The following is a 21055-nucleotide window of genomic DNA, read 5'->3' as shown; positions in this document are numbered from 1 at the left end:
ATCTTGGTTTAACAGCCCACTCCCTGGACTATTATGGTCTATGTTAGCACCGCAAACATTGTCTACATTCTTACAAGAAGTAACTTTCTTTTAAGTCTACTTGTACCAATAGCAGCACAAGATACAAAGACACTAAATTAATTTTTAAAAGTTTCAAAACTTGTTTAAGAAAATATAGTAGACATTTGATTGATGTAAACTGAGGTCACTCAATTAATACTTGGTTCCCTCTTAAAACCAAACTACACTGTGATTTTATTATTTGCTTTTATCTAGGTTATTAGATGCCTTTATTACCTGAAGAACATGAAACAATTATCTATGTTAATAACTCAATTACTATGGTATTATTGATCTGCCTCTTGGACATCAGACAGTGTACAAAGTCTATGAGTCTCCAGCCAATTAAAATGTCTAAAAAAATGAAGACAGACCTTGTGTGTTCTGCAAACAGCTTAGTAAGATTTCTGCTCTGGAAATTCAACAACAACAAAATTGGCTCTACCTCAGACATGGACTGCAATTTTGCAGTCAGTAGTAATTACTGTACATTGCTAGACCGAATCTTCAATTCTAACACAAAAATATTTTCATAAACAATAACACAATCCTTGAAAATTATTATAAATCCAAGTGCTTATTCTTTCTGTATCTTTCTTTCAAGACAACTAGGAGTCTTAAATCAAATGATTCATGTAATTTAAGGTCAGCTTCAAGTAAACACTGAACTCAGTTCAGTGCATTATTAGAGAAATAATTTAATATAGAGAGTGAGTTATCATAGATTAATTGCAAACAGGCACTTCAAGAGCAACCTTACTTTACGCAGCATACCATCCTCTTCTTTTTGTTTTCCTGTTTTCTCAGTTGAGATATTTACGATTTAAACCTTTGCCAAAACAATATGTGCATATATACAGTCTAAAATTGTGATAATTACTGATTATATGACACAGAAATAACATTTTGAAAATACCACTGTGCTAATAAATTTTTTTGTCAAAAAGATTGGACAGCCTCAAATAGAAATAGTAGTAAAGTGAGTGTTCCTTCTTTTTAAAAAAGAGTGGGCTCTATGCAAGTTTTTCTGCATGCATAACACAAAACAGGCAGACTTCAATCTGAAATCCCTTCTGCATATTCTTTGCCAAGGAGCAATTTCCATACTGACATTGTTTAAATAATCATGCAATAGAAGCCAATAAAGGCACTTTGGCTATGGGAAGGATCAGGACTTACACCCAGTCAAAGACCCCCCAGCAGCATTGCTGAAGAAACCAACTGGAAGCAAGTGAAGCCGCCATTGTTTTGAATTAAGGGTCCCATAAGAGAAGAATTAAAAAAGAAATAGAAGGACATCATAATTCAAATTTATCTGCTGATCTCAAGATCCTTTTCACTTACAGTACCATCAGAGATAACTTCAGACACTAACTACCAGCTGAAGCACAGCGAGCTCTAGCTTTGCCCCTTAGAGAAGGATGGGAGGTAAATGACCTAAAAACAAGGTCTACTGACTTAGGCAGCTTCAGAGGTTTTCCCTGCACACTTTCAGGCACTCCTTAGAAGAATTTTTCTAGAATTTCTCAGTCTGAATGCAGTCTAAACCAATCCAACTTTAGCAGTTTGGCTTTACTAGAAAATAGAGGGTAGGGCCAAAGAAATCTTTGTGCACCTACAAGTCATCAGCACCAGCATCTGACGTAAACTTTCACATTACCTACCATTTTATTTATCATCTTATGCATAGACTCTGGATCCTTGAATGACACCAAGTGCTGCAATAACACAAGACAATTATCAATTATGCATTAATAAGCTGTTTCCCTCTGGAACTTCACTTCATAGAAATGTATCAGAAATATTCCATTAAAATGAGGATGCAGATGGAAGAGGATCAAAATAGGTCACCTTGTCATTAAGCACACTGAGTTTGGCTTAGTCTGAATAGAAGTTATCTGTGATAGATAGATAACAGATAATAAATAATAGATAATAGACAATAGATAATAGATGATAATAGAAGTGCTTATTAAATGCCACCAAAAAGGTAGGTATTTGTAACACTCAGCCTCAGTCACTTTTTTCAATGGGAAACCTTAGAAATCTGGTTCAAATCTTAAGATTTAAATCCTTCCTCAATCTAGAAATGGTTCAACATCCTCTACCTGACAGAAGCAGGTGGAGGATAGCTTCAGTTTGAGGTTACCTTTCAGCAGTAGTGCTGAACAGAGTCATTGTGCAAAAAGAGAAAAATGCACAACATCAGAAATAGTCTGTAAAAGCATGCTTTTATTGTTTTATAATTTCAGACTGACCTAAAAGCACAATGTACTCTGTTCTGGTATGGAGGGCATCAATCCAGTGTTTCACTTCCCGAGACACAATCTAGCCAGTTTTGGATCTGGTCTCCATACAGGAATATAGAAAAGTCTTTACCATGACCATTCTACCTTATAAGCAATAAGCAATACAAAATTCCACTATGTTAATTCAGTATCTTCCAAGGGAATACACAGTCTTGAATATTCACTGAGACAGGTCCATAAGGGTACTATAAGGACTGGTAAAATAGCAAATTAACTACCTCTTCTGAAACGTGACAAAATTGACCATTTCTCTGCAATGGCTATCACAGCGCAAAGAATTCAATGAAGACGCTCATTTACAGACAATGGCCAGATCCTTCAACTCTTAACTCTGGCTTACACGATTTATGTAAAAAGAACATCCTTACCAAATCCCAAAATATTTGAAAATGTTTTAGCTATTATTTCTTCTCAAAACATGTAGTAAAGTAAAATGTCAGTTTTTAAAAATATTTTTCCTCAAGAAAACTAATTCCCACTTCCCTATTTCATGTAGGAGTCATTAATTAGTTCCATAGAATGCTTCTCTTTCCTCTCTCTCTAAAATACTCAAATGTTGAACAGAGGAAACAAGTCAGAGATACAGGAACAGTTACTTTAATCCCTGACAATATTCAGTTGACATTTTGTTTTGTTCTATTTGCATGGTGTTTTTCATTTTAAGACCAATGATATTTTCCTCTTAACTAAATTAAGCTTTCACATACTAACACACAAACTTAAAGATGAGCTCATCCACCACCAAAATGCCCCTGCAGTCAGAATGCAATTAGTCTCACAATATGTGCTTCAAAATTTCAAATGACAAATTCTTAAACAGTGACTACAAGATACAGCAATATATGACTTCTACTCGTTAACATTTTGTAAGCACTGCAAACCAACTTCTTTTTTGTGCTATACTACAGACAGACACAACAAAAATAGAGGACAATATACAATAATGAACAGAATCAAGTATTCGATTACTCTTCCATTTTGTCATCCACATTAGAGAGTTCCACCCTCTCCACAACATGTCTGGAACAGTATCCAGCACTACAATGTTTCCAAAACTTATTTTTGTAATAGGATCCAGAAGAAAGGTGAGCTCCTTAAAACTCCTCACCAGTCAAGAGTTAGAAAAACCTGTTCTGAATCTCTGACATCTACAGAAGTCAATTCAAAAAGGGGGATAAGCTTGGGCTAGTTTACTAAAAGTCTTATCACTGCTGTCAGTATCTCAGTATGTGGCTACCAGCAGTGATAGTATGGAAGTGCCTTACACATGCTGCAGCCACTGCCCAGCTGTACAGCAGCTGGCTCCAACTAAGCCCAGAACAGGTCAAGGGTGATATGAGTCCTCAAAAGTACGGCCGGCTTGTTGTGTTTATCTTTGATGGCCAAAGAGTGTAAATGCCAAAAAAAGAAAACAAACAATTTCCTAGTCCTGGATTTCCTAAATGATTTAATGTCTTTGTATCATATGCGAAGCAGTTCAAAATGTGACACTTGTATCTGTAGACTGGTCACTGGATGTTACAATGCATGTAATAGAGAGAGCAGAAGCCATTAACAACACAGATGTCAGTCGCCTACCTTGACAAGGACTTGCTTGGAATTATCCACAAAGACATCTGCTGACCTACCAGTCTCAACGGCTTCTCAAATAACATTCTACTGATAGGTACATGACTTCTAATTTACGTGACTTCTAATCCCAGCCAAAGGGCTGGGATTTAGCCAATTTCCAGCCTGTTACATGCTAAAGAAATTGCTCTGTTCTAAAGGTGTCTAGCAATAAAACGCTGGAGCAGAAATAACCAAAGAAAGGAACTATTATAGTGACTCAGCTGTGGAATGAGCTAGATTGCACCACAGCTTACAGTACTACATAAGACAGAAGAATTTCTTTAGGAGGATTTCTATATTGATTACAATTTTATGCTCAGTATTCTCCAAGCAGATAAAAGTAAAAATACGCACTGTAAAAAACAGACAATGGGCTCTACTGCAGGAATCTAGTGGTACAAACTAAGAGTTAGACACGCTCACAAACCTTGTTACCATGGTATGCGAAAGTAGGTACTTCTCACTATACTTTGAATTCTCTTCTCGCCAAAGTGACTTCATAAACTTCTGGTAGTCTTGCCATTTGAAAGATAACCCTCTTTCAACAGTACATGGAATATAAACATGGCAAATGGATACAGAAGTAAGCAATCTAATATATAATGAAAATATATAAAGTTCAGGGAAGAAAATAGATGTACTGGTGAGCTATAAAAGCAGAAACTTCAGCCAGTTCTGATCAAAAGAACTTAGCACTTGGTTACTGCTGTTGATTACTAGCATGGCTGTGCCACAAGATGAGGCTAGTCTCATCTGCTTGTGCTTTCCACTTCACTGCTCTTTCTCTACACCCTCTTTTCCCTCCACCCATGTCCCCTCCAGCCCACCCACTTTCAGTTTAATTTTCATTTTTCAGTACTAATTTGGGTACTTTTGGAAAAGTCAGCAAGGCTATTTTCTGTTCTGAGAATAACTTTAGTGGCAAGAGAAGAAAAACACACCAAAAAATTACATTTCCTGTTCCATATGATGGTCCTAACAACTCACCAACAACCACTTTCTTGCTGTGACCCCAGAAATTCTGCAGTCTTTGCTGCACAAGAAGCTTTACCAGGGGACTGGTGGGTTCTCATCCCATCTAGACCACAGCCTCATGTTTAGAGAATAGGCTTTGGCTAATTTGGGTCTGAACCCTCTCAAACTGACCTCCAAAAGACATTAGGCACAGAACTAGTCCTCATGACTTCATCTGAACTACTCATACCAGTTTCTCACCAGCAGCAAGTAATTTCCACTGTTTGGCTTTAAAAATAACCTAAGCAGGAATTAAATGGTTTGCCACCAGCATTTCCTCAAACACATGGATCCAGCTGATCTCTGGCAATGAGATTTTGTACTTTGCATCTTGAATAATGAATCCTGGTTTTGTGTTCCTCTACTTACTAGTGGGGCTGGACACCTACATTTATTATGGATGTAGGTTGTTTGATTTAATTGCAATGGAAACCTTAAGACTAGCTTATATATTAAAACTGTTCACATTTCAGAAATTCCCCCATGGGCATTTAAAATCCTTGGATTTAAAGCTCAGAAAATCAAAATATTCTTATTGCCAGGTAAGCACAGTTAGTATAGATGACACCAAGTACCTTAGAGTTCTATTATATTCTTCAACCACAAAAAAAATTCAGATCAATTTGTTATATACTGGCGAATGACTATACAAAATACATACACCTATGAAAACAAGGATATGGCACACATACATATTCACAAACAGTTCAGGAATGTTCATGCTGCCTTGTTTTGGACTCAGTTCTATTCAAAGACATGTATAATAAAGAACTTAGAAAAATGTTTAAAAAATATCAACATTTTTCAGAATATAATTTTTTACATGACCACTGAAGTTTTATTTCAACAGTCTTTCACATCACTGTAGGCTGTAATGACATAGAATAAGGCTCATTCAAATAGCCTCATTGAAATCAGGTAGGGGCAGGCTGACAAACAATTACTTCTAGATGAGAGCAACTCACATAAATAGTCCCAGGAAACTCAGCTGGACTAAGCAAGTCAACTATTTTGACAGTCTGGATCTATATAAGCAACTACCAACACACTAGTTTAAGAGCAGCTCTGCTCTTACCCTGCCTTTGCCTATTGTAAGTTTGATGTGTTGATTATGTTTTCTTAAATCAACATCACAAGACTATCTATAGCTGAAGACAGCTATGAATTCCAACTTATTTAAAAAAAAAAAAAGTGGATGTCTTATTTTACCTTCCAGGCAAAGAGAGCTTAGAGTTGTTACTTTCTCTGGTAATTTTCTTCTCTTTCATTACTCCATTTTAGTACTTTAAGTAATTGTTTACAAAAGACATTAGAAAATATTTTCCATATAATAATACTAGAATACATGAATGTGATCCAATGTAGTCTTAAAAGACATGAATTGTCACAGATTGCTGTCTTCTAAATAATGTTTTAAAACATCTTGCTTTTTATATTTTAACATCCAGATTTGGAGGTCCAGTTACAAGTGTTTACCATAGAAAACTCGGTCAAGCTGGTGTTTGACCTTTGACAGGAAGCTGCCCTCACTCCAGCTAGTCCCAACAAACTAGGCCCAAGACAATAAGCTGCTTTATAGCTATTAGGTAGGCCAGTGTGTTTCTCCAGGAAGACCTCAAGCTGAAAAGCCAACACACTTGACAACCACAGCCAAGGTACCAAGGGCCCAAGCACTAGACATTAGAAAACAAATGGAAAAGCACACATGGCTACATCTGGAATCCTAATGGGCCACCAATGGTTCCCAGCTAAAGGAAGAATTACCAATGTTATTTTATCATCCCTTGTGCTAACTTAGCTGTTTATGTACAGCAATAAATGATTTTTTAAAAACATATTTGGGTCATTATGTCATATACCACCAGCAAGTAGGATTGTTTTATTGTGCTTGGAGTCAAAATACACTGCTATACCCAGATGTGAGGGAAGTTCAAAACCTCTAGTCCTTCTGTATTCATTCCTGTTGGACAAATGGATTAAGTTTTTAAAAGGGAAACTGAGAATTTTTATGGCCTGTACTCCCATCTCACTAGTAAAATTCGCACTGATATTTTCCTACAGAAGTTTGCCTTGCCAATGATAACATTAAATATTACCTTAGTAAGCAACCCAAAATTTCAACCAACAGGAAATGCCACACATTTTATTGTCAAAACATCCCCATTCTCTTCCTCCAAAGCCACAAGATGTTATATAAAAGAAATATTTTTTTTTTTACCTGAGCCCTTATTGAAATTCAAGGCAAAGTAATCATTGTGCTGTGAAATGAAACTAAAATACATAAATATTTATTAACAGACTTAATAAAGGAGGACTCTGCCGTTATGGCCCTGAATTTATATGTGCAAACCCAAGCTTTTCCAAAATCTACAATCAGAATATTGTGTTTCCATGTAATGAAACACGGGATTTGTGTAAAGACCCTTGCACAGTATTTCTAACCCTAGCACTATGGCATTTAAACTTAGAGATCAAAGCAGAAAAAAAAGTTAGATCCTCCAGCATTTGCTGCTTGAGAAAGGTAGCAACAACTTAGTAAAACAAGAGCAAAAATTATATTATTTTTACAAGATATAATGATTTAAACAAAGGGTTCAACATTTTTTGGCAATACTATTCTAAAACTGACTGCATCCCAACAGTTTAAATCAACATTTATCAACAAAAGATTTCACAACTTTCCATTCCAAAAGACATTGAAAGAATTTGAAAAGAAGTGCAATTTAGCAAGTGACAACTAAATGCAATTTCAGTAAATTTAATTCTAATAGTATTAGCATTCCTTTTAATGGAGGCTGGATCAATATGCAGTTAAAATGAATAAACAGTTCAAAGAAATCAGGTTTTCTTCCCCTGCCATTCTCATTCCCTTTTTTCCTACTTGATGCTAGCCCTATTGCACTTTCACTCTTTTTTTTTTACACTTTTTGGGGGGAAGGGGGTGGTGTCCAGGCTGAGGAGATAGGGTGAATGGTAGCTCTCAGTTAAGAAATCCATGTCTCACAGAAAAAACAGAAAACTTATTAGAAATACACCAAAAGTCTACAACTCCACAGCAGAACAGAGTTGCCCATGATCTAAATTTGTTGGTATCATTTAACATCAAGGTGCAGCTGAAAGGAGCTGCAGTTTCTTTAATCCAGCTAGGAAGATTGCTAACAGCTTGCACAGACTCATCACACAGGTTAACCTACAACTGTGCCAACCCTTCCACAGTGTGTCAAGGTAAACCCCGTTGGGAAGGCTGCTGACAGGCAAATGATCCAAAATAGGCAGATCCTGCTGTGATAAACACATGCACATCCCAGACGTGCAATGCTTATCACGATGATGCACTGAGTAACATTCTCAAATACGTTATAGTTAATCAAGATGGATGAGTTGGTTAACAACTGATAGATGACTTCTATTAAATTAGCTGGAGGAAGAAGCTCAGAAGATTTTAGGGATCCTTCCACCAAATAAATGAAATTATTTCAACACATAATGACTAAACAAAAACCAAATAAGAAACTTATTTGCAGCAACGTCAATACTAAAAGTTGCTTCTTTTCAAAATAGTTTTGATTGCATCGTTTTTCTTTTAATATTACACTACTGGTAACCCTTATTTGCCATGGAAACACAGAGGTGAATTTGATACCCTATAATTGAGTTTTTAAAGCTGACAGCAGAGTGCAGAATGTGAAATTTCCTTGCTTCTGTTGGTTAAAAGCATGATTAAGTGAACAGCTAAGTGTTTCCCCTGATTTCCAGGAACAGCAGAAGTACATTAAGCTTAAAGGAAAAAATACATCCCAGCAACTGATCTCTAGACATCAGAAAGTTGTTTCAGAAGTTTCTTTTCTGTTTCCGAAAGCTATACAAAATAGGGAAACAAAACATTTCAAAAATTCCATTCTTGCACACTGCCACATCTCTATATGATGTAGTGTGCTATATTTTTATTTAACTTTGGGATGACAGTATTTATGTGTATATATATCTGTATGTACACATATATACATACATATATATTATATATATATATATGCTAACATCCACACATAAATTAAAATTTTTCAGAACACCTTTTCCTTGCTGCCTTTCCAGATGCTTTTTTACTTAATGAAAGAAACAGAGCAAGGATTAGAGAGCTGTTTCAGAGAAACATAGAACACATTGACAAATACTGAAAAGATAAATACATGTTTTCATACTCACAGAATGAAATATAAGATACCTTACATATGCCAATTACTCCCTCATGTTACCATTAGGAAAACTTGATCCTTGACAAAAATAGATTTAAAATATATTTAAATCCCACGGGACCTTATATCAGCAGAAGTGAAAGGAAAGGAAAACAAAAAAAGATCCTCATTTTGTGCTTCCTCTGCACATTAGTTCATATTATTTTTTCTCCCTTTTCTCCAATCCCTACCTCCATATTCCCCTCCTTCCTACGGGAAGAGATATTAAATTATTTATTAATCACAGTATTTGCCACATTCACCTGTGCAAGGTTACCATCTTAAGCACAATTCTTTACATTGAAACAAGGTTTAAATAACACAGACGGTTTGTACATCGCAAACAGAATGAAAAAATTAAACTTACAAAATTCTTAGTGATGAGTTATGTTCTTGCCACAATAGTGTTTATATTTTCATGTATGGAAAATACTTTTAAAAGCATAATTTAAATACCCATTTCAAAAACACTGCTGGTATTTATTGGCAGTCTCCATTTTGAATTTTAGATGTATTTAGCAGCAATGATGAGTAATTTCTACAGTTTCTCATTGTACTCTCGCAAATCAATTAGAACACATAAGCTTTTAATTTTATTGGTCTGGATTTTTTTCACAATAACTACATTTTATTGTGGAAAAAATGTGTTTTCTCTCTAGTGACTATTTGGCAAATACATGTTGAGTATTTCTACCATTAATTAAAGTGGCTAATTTTGTTTACTTCTCAATGTCCCAGTATCTCCAACAATTTTAAAAAGAGTGTACTCAGCTGGCAAGCGGCCTGTTTAACATCTTTATACAGGACATCAAGGTATTTTGCACATTTTGGGTGCACCAAAAAAATGGTGACCTCTTCAAAGTGTCTCTTTGAAGAGACGGGGTCAGCAGTTTTGAGAAGATAATCACTTAAAAATACACTCCCTATTAGACAATAAGAAATACTTGAAACCAGTGCATAAATACATCTTTAAAAGCAAAGAGATCTTTGCAAATGGTTATGAAATACTTCCACATGTGATCATATTTTCACAATAATGGTGACTATCAAATGTTATATTGCACATTAGTTTTTATTGTTGAATAAGATAATGGAGCCAAGAATACTGTAGACTGTAAAGCACAGCCTGTTGCAGCTTATTTCCTGGCCACCTCTTCATACCATGTGGAATGGTTTGGGCAGCTATCCCAAACCATTCCACATATTTACTGGTGCTCTAATTTTTTCATATTAGAAGTCCTGTGTTTAGCTGTTCTCCTCAGTAGCATTAACCAAGCAGTTCATAAAATCTGTTTTTAAATGCAGCTGCAAATATCAAACTGCTTTGTGAAGCCACTTGTTTCATGTTCCCCTTAAGACCACAATCTGCCATTAACAGAGACTAAATGGCCTATGACTTAGGCAGAGAAAGTTGTTCAAAAGCCAACTAACATTATGTTTCAGAGGGTACTTTTGAAACAAATGTCAGGTTTAAATACAGGTCTATAATTAACTATGTGGAGCCATCAGAGCTTAAATACAAGCACTGCCAATACAGTGTTCTGCTAAAATTAAATTTTAGTCTTTCAAAGGCTGAATAGTCATAAACCCTTTAGGCAAAATTAATAATGGAGACCAATATAATTTCAACACAAAGTAACCACAGGCCAGACCATCCAGGAAAGGTATATGCAACACAACTGAAGGCTTTTCAAGTTCACAGCAGCCCAACACTATTCCCACTAACATCAGTGGGCACCCAGGCTAAATTTGCACATGTGAACTGAAATTCACTGTCTTCCAGCAGAATTTTATAAATAAAACCATCCGGGTCTAAAGCTAAATATCTTAGGACAACCACAGACAGTGTACCTTACTGAAGCCAGAAGTGTCCAAAATATGAAGATTTGTAGAGTACTAAATTTCGCCAGGGGTGTACAGCTGACTGTTGTCCAGGCTTTTCTTAAATTAGACCGTTATATTTTTTAAAGGCAGAGAGTACTTCATTGGCTAGGAGAAAGGCAGGAAATTTGGTTTTGGCAGGTTGATTTTTTTTTTTTTTAAGTTTTAAATTAGCAGATGTTTGAAGCTGCTCCAAGATTTGGAATGCGGAAGAAATCCCAGAGGAGATAGATTAGTGGCAGAAAGCAGGTGAGGTGGTCAAGGGTGGATGTAAATACAATTTATCAGATGAATCTGCAGTATGTCACATTGGTATCACCACTGCACATGTGGCATATATAAAAGCTTTGGCAACTGAGAATGAACATCATTCCTCTAGCCAGCGTAGCTAGAGACAAAATGCATAGCAACACAGGGATGTGGTACAAATAAATGATTCAAGAAATCCTAGATTTTACAAAAATTCTACAGCATGTGTAGAAAGGATAGGGGCAGGGATTCTACTAAAAAAATTTTAAAAATCCCAAAACCACAAATCACAAACAACCCCCAAATGAATGCAGACACATCCACCCCTTACCCCTCATTGTCCTCTCTTTCGTGCCCCCCCCCCCCCAAAAAAAAAAGTTCCTGCTTAACTGGCAAACTAACCTCGGCAAATGTCAGCTCTCAGACTTAACATGAGTCATTATATGACCTGTTTGTCTGGTCAAATAGTTCAGATATGATTCTAAGACTCCTCCCAGTGCTCAATTCTTACATCACAGTATTTTCAGGTGAAGCTTCACTTCTGATTGGAAAAAAACATCCTACTCTGAATGATTTGTCATTATCTCAGTTATATTCTCCTTTGTGATCCCCAATACTTCAGCAAAGAAATATATCTTTGAAATATATATGTTTATGCAAAGAAACATGCAAAAAGTTGTCTCATAGCTTTAGTAGAAAATATGCATATCTACTCAGCAAACAACCAGAAATTTATCCTGTTTTTGGCCTCACAAGACTACCAGAACAACTTGAATTGAATTGCCTTTAATATGCTGAATGTCCCCAGACAAAAAGCTGAAAAGCTGAATAAAATCAGGGGACTGATGTTTGGTCATTAAATTAGCTACCTGAGAACGCTGGGTTCATTTGCTCATCAGTTTCATTTCACCGCAGCAACAAAACTGTGAACATACATAAAATTGCTGTCTTCCATATAACATGTGTAGTGCTTTGGTGCTCTTTTCTAGATCATAAATAGTTAACAAAACACATACATATATGGATTACAGTATCAGTTCCCTCACACAATTGATAGCAAGAAATACGGGTCCCCAAATCAAATGGCTTGCTGGAAGCTGAACAAATTAAATTAAATTTATTAGAACTGTCTAAGTGCTGAAGTCTGTCTCCCTCAAAACCCCTAATAAGTGTAACAGTGTTAAAGCCCTAACACCATTTGATGCACACACAGAGATAAACCCATACAGTGCTCTTTCAGTTGTAATTAAATGCTATGGTGTCTGTATGACAATGTAGATGCGACTGGAAGTTTCCCTTCTATGAATGAAGAAACTGTCAGCACCATGCAGCACACACTGACATTTACCAGGAGCCCTGGTAAAGAGGTGGGCCTGATGAAACTCCCTCCCTCTCTTTCTAGCCCAATTTAGCAGAAGATGCTGGTTGAAGTCCACCTGATCTGAGCAGCTGGGAAGTACCAGAAATACATCCTCAACAGAGGGTTCTTTGTATTTGAAATCAGTTCCCCCCAGTTGTCAGACATATCTCACATTTAATGACTAACTTCACATGATTTAGAGATTATTTTTGTCACTTTGAATTTTAAGGGAGAAAAGCTGGAATTTAAAGTATTCTACTACAGTAAAGCTACTTTTTTTCTAAAGTAGGAGGGTGTGTCAGTCTCTTCTCCCAGTTAACAAGCATTAGGACAAGAAGAAATAGTCTCAAGTTACATCAAGGGAGGTTTAGATTAACTTTTTTTCACTGAAATGGTGATCAAGTATTGGAGCAGGTTGCCCAGGAAAGTGGTTGAGTCATCACCCATGAAGTGTTAAAAAAACATGTTCTCTTCAATAAACAAACAAAAAGCCCTGTTAACAGTCCAGCTCTGAATTATGTCCATTTTCTTCACTGATCAGTGGAATTTACCCAAATTTAATTATTGTTGCCTTTTTGAGAAAAAAATGACCCCCAAACTTCAAACCAAACTTTTATTTTTGACACATCTTCCTCCTCACACATCCATCCCTTTGCTTGTCCTGTTGTCCATTAAGACTTGCATGCCTTAAAAATTTCCACTTTCCATCTTCCTTAAATAATGCTCTTCTAGCAGCCTAAACTGCACACAGTGTGCCAAAACAGCACACTGTCACTATAACAAACAAAACCCCTTTCTATCACACCAAAAAAAAAGTTTGTAAACTTATGGCAAGACAGGACACACCAATATAATATTCAAGCTTGAAAAATGACAAACACATCCTGAAGAAATACAGGAAACATTACATGAAAAAACATAGAAAGCAGTGATGTTCTAAGCCAGGAGCAGTAATTCATCTTTGCACTGTTAGGAGACAAAGAGCACAGATAGTTACTATATATTCTTAATGAATTGACTCTATCATTTAGTGAGGACCAGATTTTTTGTAATGAAAAACACATCACAGCATCTAGATGCAGTTCGTACTTCTAGGGGTGCCCTTTGCATTTCAAAAGTCACAGCATAGCCTTCTGTAAGGGGAGCTTTTCAGAGACGTGCTTCAAGGCAAGAGCTGAAAGTAATATGATACGTGGAAGGGTAATGCCAGAATAGCCCAGAATGACAGGTAAATGCTTTCAGGGAAACTGGGGAGAAGCAGGTCTACTTGCAGAGAAAAATGAATACATCACATTGTTTTATGTTGTGGCCTGCTGAAGCATGTGGGACAGTGTGAAGAAATGTGCCAAAAAAAAGTTCTGTATGTGTCATCTTTGCTTATTTTATCTCCTGTGTAAACATTAATATATGTGATACATACATGACACCGTACATATCTACTATAATGTACTAAAAAAGGTAAAATTTTCTACTCTGCCCTGCTCTTGCAAGCACAGATTACAGAATTTAGGCTGATTATAGTTACCACTGCAATTTAATAAGCCTATCTCCTGACTACAGCAACAATGCTCCAAGCCCCAAACACTTCAGCAACTTCATTAAAATAAGCTATTGTTCAATAATGTTACAACTATATTTTATACTACATCCTGTAAAACCATTGATAACCGTGGATCCACATTTCTTTGAGAAGGTTAAAGGTGAGAAATGGGCTCTTAACAAATGAGAAAAACATGTAGTTCACACGCAAGAGAATTCTGAGCTTCTTTTCTGAAAACAAGAGTATATAATGCAATTCTAAACTAATTCATGAAAGAAGAATGCTAATAGAATTTATTCATTAAAAAATCACAACAAAATGCTTTTACAACTTTTCCACTTTCAAAAAATTATTTTAAATACAGTGATGGAGATTTTCCTAATGGTATGTGGTTTTCATAAATATTTTGAACACTCTTCATTTCCTCTCAGACTTTTTTAATCATTATGGCTATAAAGCCAAAATTTAGTTTCTCAGAAGACCAAATTGAGACTTTTTGATGGCTGAAAGTTGGCATATATGACACAAGCTGTGCTTCATTCAAGTCAGCTTGGGTACTTGTACTATTTTCATTATTCATCTACAGACTACAGTAAAAAATACAAACAAACAAATGAAAAGCCACAATCCCACCTATTCCAGCCCTCCCAAAAGACCCCCAAACAAACCACTACAACTAACAACCAAAAACAAAACACAAAAAACCTAAAAAACCAAATTCAGGGCTCGAGTGCCAAATGGTCTACAGACATAAGATAAAGAGGGAACAAAGGAACTTATAATTTTACTAAATCAAAGTGACTTGCCATGGTTTACCCTACCTGGAATGTCAGTAAGGCTGTTTTACCAGAAGCAAACAGAAATAGAAACTATGGAAATATGACTAGATCAGTAATCGATTGCAGGAGATGCTTTGATTGAAAGGTCCTGCTGCTGCATGCAGGTTGGTGAATAGCTGGTTTCAGAAAAGTACATAATTGAATTAAGAAAAATTAAAGGAAGTAAAAGGCAGTTTGCAAACTGAACACAATTGCCCTGACATGCAGATTTCAGTCATACTGTGAATTATAAGAATACTGATGGGACAATTACATGAATAGAAAGAAAAGAAAAAGTACATTTTCCCTTTCTTGGTGCTTCCTACACTGCATTCTCACTGATGCAGCAATATGCACAGCAGAGTGAATGAAGCAATACTGATAGCAGTCAATAGCCACTCATCTGTGAGTTATTTAACAGAACCAGGACTGCATAAACTGCAAACTGATTTAGGTCTAAGACAGCTTTCATCCAGATACACCCTTAATCCAGACAAGCTTCACCACTGCAGACCTCTGTCTCATCTTTAGGTGAAGTGGCTTTACTTCCACTGTCGTGGTCACCAAAATTTTCTTCCATTAGCCCACTGAGCCATCAGCATACATTCGCATGGCTTAATTTACCTATTTCCTGTGGCTTTGGATACTGCAGTTATTCCAAAACATCCTCTTCCCTAACCCAAGCTACCCTAGGTAATCAACAGCTGATTATACATCAAAACATAATTAGTTCTGGCAGCAAAAAAAAAGTTCACATAGTTGTACTTTTTTCTGAGAACTGTCTCAAATCCTGAGCCTAATATCACAAATATGCATGTCAGACTATGCTAGAAAGTTCTGAAACGCTTAAATGTTTGATATTATAATTTATGTTCAAATAACTGAGATAAATTAAACTTAAAAATGTAGTATTGCCCTCAAAAAACAGAGGAATTCAAAAAAGTAGGCAATACGTAGAGGAAACTAGTTATCTAAACTGTGGGTTCATGTAAGGAAGTTCCTCTGAACCACCACAAATGTTTGTGAGCCAACTGAGCACACTCACTTTGCAGTCAGAGAAACAAGCACTGTTCTGCAGGGTTTGACTTACCCTAAGGCTGCTAGAGCAGATCAGATGACAAGTATGTTAAAGAGCCTTGACTGTACCTAAGGACTCCTAAGGGTTACTGAGAGAGTCCAAAACAACTAAAACAAATATAGCCATCTAAAATAACCTGAGAGATATTTGCTTGTGTGTTGCAAAAGCTATTTGCACCTGTATATATGCTGCTGGAATACCACATGGATGTTTCCTCCTCTGTCTCTAGGAATGCAAAGGAATCTATATGCATGAAAATTCTTCAAAGGCCAAAACTGTTTCATTTCAATCAGTACATTCAAGTCTCACACTCAAAAATCTGTAAGGAAATACAGTTACAGTTTCTGACACAGTAACTGTGTCTTGGCAGTCTAACCAAGCAGATAAATAAAGATGTTGAAAGTCAATGTATTTGTCACATAATTGATCACTCAAAATCAGTACTTGCTGCAATTTGTGTACCTGCCTGCTCATCACAAAACTTGCACTGGAAATGCCAAAACGATAAAAAATTTCCTCTTCTTCCCCTCTCAGGCTCAGGACCTTAGAGCTGTAAAAAGAGAATTCACTTAATGTGAAGGAAAATCAACAGAGTGTGATAAATACTAATATAGTGTGACAAATATCGAGACTGTTTAATTCCTTTATCATTCTCAACAGCCAGTCTTCTCAGGACTCATTAATGAGGAATGACAACATTGTCATACAGGACTGTTTTTAAAATTAAGACTGGCCACTAATTGCATGTAGTTCAATTAACTTGTAATCTCAGCCTCCCTTTAATCCCCATGTTGTTTTGATACACATATTCCCAAACACAGGATCGCTACTTGGAAACACTTTGCTTTATCTAGCTGATGAATCTTCCACAAGTCTGTTATTCAGTGGTCTTCTCTTAATAGAATCACATAAAAGATTTAATGAACAATATCTTCAATGGGTGCCTTTAGAATCACAAATATAGACTGATTTATTTGCTTATTAAAGCTTCTGAGCATTTACTGTAAGTAAAGGAAACAATGAGCCAGACACCCAAAATGACTGTTTCACTGACTTAGTTAAGTGTTTTACAACAACTTCTTGATTTAAAACTATTTTTCACAGCAACGAAAGAAAATCATATTCTTCTGAAGAACTTGCAAAAGATTAGTCTAACCTTTGCATTCTGTAAACAGACAATATTTAATCTGTTTAAAATTAAACTCTGAAGATCAGATAGGCTTTTGAAGGGCTCAGACACAGCAAGTAGTTTAGCATTGTATTTGCAAGAGATACAGCCAGTTGTTTAGCCACACAGATATCATTTAGTCCATAACTTAAACAAGCACTGATAATTTTTTTTTTATGAAAAGATGCTATCAGCAAAACAAACACGGTATTTCGTACTACTTCAAAGCTTATTTATAATGTGTTTAGAAATATTCAGTGGAAACAGGAAAATAATGTCTTGATTTTCTAAACTTTACAACATCTGCTTTTACTTACTTGCAGCATTGTAAAGTTCTCCAGATTTCAAATGGGTAGCTTTTCTTTTGTCTGGTCCCAGATTTGAAAGTGTTCACATTATTTTTTTTTCCTCCACATAATTTTCCATTTTTCACTTAAGAATAAAGTCATATGAACACCCCTGCAGCCTTCTAACAGTGACAAATGATAGTTAGGATAACTTAACATTTTGAATAAGTGTATCAGAAACTTGCTAGAAATTGCTCTTCCTCAGAAGGCTAGAACTCCTACATCTTTATAATTTCCTGACAGCATATGTAACTAACTCTTTCTGACCAGATATCATGCTGTTTATCTATACTGCTGTGTCCCAGCTGGGTAAAAATGCAGTTCTTTTCGATAGCTTGGCTTGTGGGAGTGACTACAATCTTCACTAAGCAAAGGGCTTCTCCCCTTTGAATCCTTTCTTATAGATAGAGAAAGTGTTGATCTAGCCAATAAGATATAATAAATTTCATCTTTATCACTTTTAATGATTTACCATGACCTCTTTGAAGATTCACTGTTATATATAGCTTTATTAATTTTCCTCCACTATGTAAAATTAAAGCTGTTGGGGATTTAGTGAGAAGTGATATCTGAAGCTTTTAAGCATGCTATCATCTACTATTTGATTAATACAAAGCAACATCATAAATAACTTCCTATACCTGCTGAGAGGTAGGTAAGCTACTCCTGCTCATGAGTTACTTTTTGGCTGCACCTAGGTTAATAAGCTGAGCGCCTGCTGCAGAGCATTTTATATGACTGTGCACCATGGTCTCCTGATCACCAGGATCAGGCTGATCACCTACTGAATGATCTGGCTCCCATCTGGCCTCATACTCAGGTTTCCCTCCCATCAATCAATAGCACGTGGGGGGACAGGAGAAAGGAGCTGGTGGAAAGCTGTGTCTCAGCCCGCTGCTGAGATACGTGAGTGCAGGACGAGGCAGAAAGCTTAGTTTGTTGCTTGAATTTTGCTGCAACATGAGATGAGGTCAGCCTTGGGCATGCCCAGACCCTCAAGGCTGGAAATGCTTCCAGGTCTACTAGCTTAAACATAGCTTCTGTGTGCCTGACGTGCAAAGCCAGTGAAGACAGAAAGATTTCCTGCAGAGTCCTTGAAAAAAACCCCAAAAAAGCATGTTTACTCTGTATTGTAAAGAGCTATACAGCACTGATGCTTCTTTTCTCATTTCACAATGATAAAGGCTCAGTTTTAATTATAACTTTCCTCTTAAAACCATTATTTTTCATACCTATGTCTGAAACAGCCACAGGGTTTGCCAGTGGCAGTATGGTACATGCTGAAATGTAGACTTTGTAACATATTTCCTTACAGTGTAAGTGGAACTAGTCATCTCAAATCTGGCCATCTCAGGCTGAACATCTTGTTCTGCAAAAAGGTCACAGGTGTGGACTTTCACAGGCAGGAAGATACCTCAAAAGGCCTAAGGAATGGAGAAAACTTGGGGTTTCATGAATATAAATTACTGAGTTCTAAGCTTAAGTGAGACTAATAGGCACAGCTCAAAACTGTTAATGCTTCAACGTATGATGAGGCCTCCTTGTGCCACGCATTTCTGGGGGGCATGGCACCTGGAGCTGCTACTAAAGATTCCTGGGTCACAGCCTCAGCTGACCACTGCAGAAAGCCCAGCTCCATTTTTCATTACCTCCCCACACAAATCACTCTCTGCATTGGTCCATGCAGAGAAGAGTGAGAAAGGTGGGAGCTGAAGAAAATTTAGCATCCAGCAGAACAGTATACACAGAAGGAGAAGGGAAGAGATGGTGGGTACAGAGTAAGATGTAGAGCACAGTTTGTCTCAGCTTTGAAAAACTTCTACTTCATTAAAAGGCAGAATGATCAACCATAAGAAACTTCTCTACCAGACAATTTGTGGAATATACCTTTTAAAAACCCCATGATCTTTGTGATCAACCATGAAAAATGCTTTAGGGTCGAAACAAACCACTTTTTCTATGGTATGACCCTCCTAAAACTTTCTTTCTCTCTCACCAGTACTCAATGTCCCATTCTAACTGGCTGTACATATGCTAAAAGAGACACAGAGCAGAAGAGCACCTTAACTAGCAAGAGAAAACAAGTCCAACTTGCAGTCCTATGCACTTCTTGTTAGACAAGTCTCCGTGGTCAAATAAGCCATGTAAATGTATGTGAACAAACTGTAGTCTCCATCATTTGTTTGGTCGTTGTATGTAAGGAAGAGGATGCCTCATCACTACTGTCACCAACTACTTGTGGCTGCTTAAGTTCAATAATGAATCACTTGATCATCCTTTCAGTTAAAACAAAATTCCCTGGATAGCAACAACTTTTTGATTTTGTGTTACTCAAATTCTTTTTCGGTAAAAATCAAAGCTTAGCTTTTTACTCAGAACAAGCACTGAACAGGCAACTGATAGTTTGTTTTCCACGCTTGATGTTTCTACAAACCTTGCTTCTCTTATACTGGCATCACAACCACAGAAATTTTAATAATTCATACTCAGGTCTGTATTTGGGGCTTCTTTCAGGCTGAACTCAAAAGCTTAAATCATAAGATGCTCTCCTGCCAAATCTGTTGCTCCCTATTCCCCCTACGCAAGGGTAAAAGACAGAGTTAATTTTTAAGTAAATAAAAAAAATATTTGCTCACTTAGTTTCAATTCTGTCTGGCATTGCTATCTTGTGGGTACTATCTCAAGCCATGAAAAATAAATAGGAGAGCTGAACCTTTCAAATGCTGCCAATGAACTTTTTTCCAGTTCAGTGAGGTTAATAGGCCCTTTAATTTACAAATTCATAAGAATAGGATTATATTTGGTTAACAGATTCTTTATTTTACTTGTTGAAGTGTTACTGCCAGAAACAGAAATCAGTTCCTCATGACATAAAGGGTCAAGATTAGTTGTAATTAACAGAAAAGTCACAGACCTGACAGCTACAGCTAATTGCAACAACTAGAACATACAGGCAAAAGAGCTGTGAGCTTGCAAACCCCTGTACAAATCCTTAGACTGCAGCATGTCAGATAGTCCAGAGAATTCATTCATACAAGTCAAAAACATGCACAAGTAGTATACAGGACTGGGAACAAGTAAATCCATCATTTCATTTAGGGATAAACCCAAATAAATTACAGATCCTTCACAAACATCTTGCATTGCAGAAAAGATGGATTTATTTCCTGTTACCTGTCAATTGTCTACATCAAATCTTCAGATCCAAGCTATATAGAATTACAACACTCAACGTCATTTTTATTCTACATTTACTATGCCTTGTAAGAAATGTGTTACACACTTGCATCAACTGAAACCAAGAAAATAAGTCAGGAGTTTGCAAAAAAATGTTTGCCTTTTCTTCCTTTTTTTTTTTTGTGTGTGGCAAGCACAAGATCTGCAATGC

The 21055-nt window shown here is 36.5% G+C and overlaps 1 protein-coding gene across 7 annotated transcripts in view; it reads right to left on the bottom strand.

Moving 5' to 3' along the window:
* The window catches only part of SLC25A21 (solute carrier family 25 member 21), a 232825-nt gene that overhangs the window by 181094 nt on the left and 30676 nt on the right, over nt 1–21055 (bottom strand). For 2 of the 7 annotated variants that reach the window (XM_085061873.1, XM_085061875.1), the window contains exon 2: nt 16615–16702. The exons of the other annotated variants lie outside the window; for them this stretch is intronic. The gene's annotated coding sequence lies outside the window, so the exon portion shown is untranslated. The remainder of the gene's footprint in view (nt 1–16614; nt 16703–21055) is intronic. 7 annotated transcript variants of the gene reach the window in all.

The sequence above is a fragment of the Lichenostomus cassidix genome, chromosome 5, assembly GCF_008360975.1.
Source record: "Lichenostomus cassidix isolate B80296 chromosome 5, HeHo_3.0, whole genome shotgun sequence".
NCBI classification, from domain to species: domain Eukaryota; kingdom Metazoa; phylum Chordata; class Aves; order Passeriformes; family Meliphagidae; genus Lichenostomus; species Lichenostomus cassidix.
The sequence above is the reverse complement of the archived record's forward strand: the minus strand, read 5'-3'. Positions and strand labels throughout refer to the sequence as shown.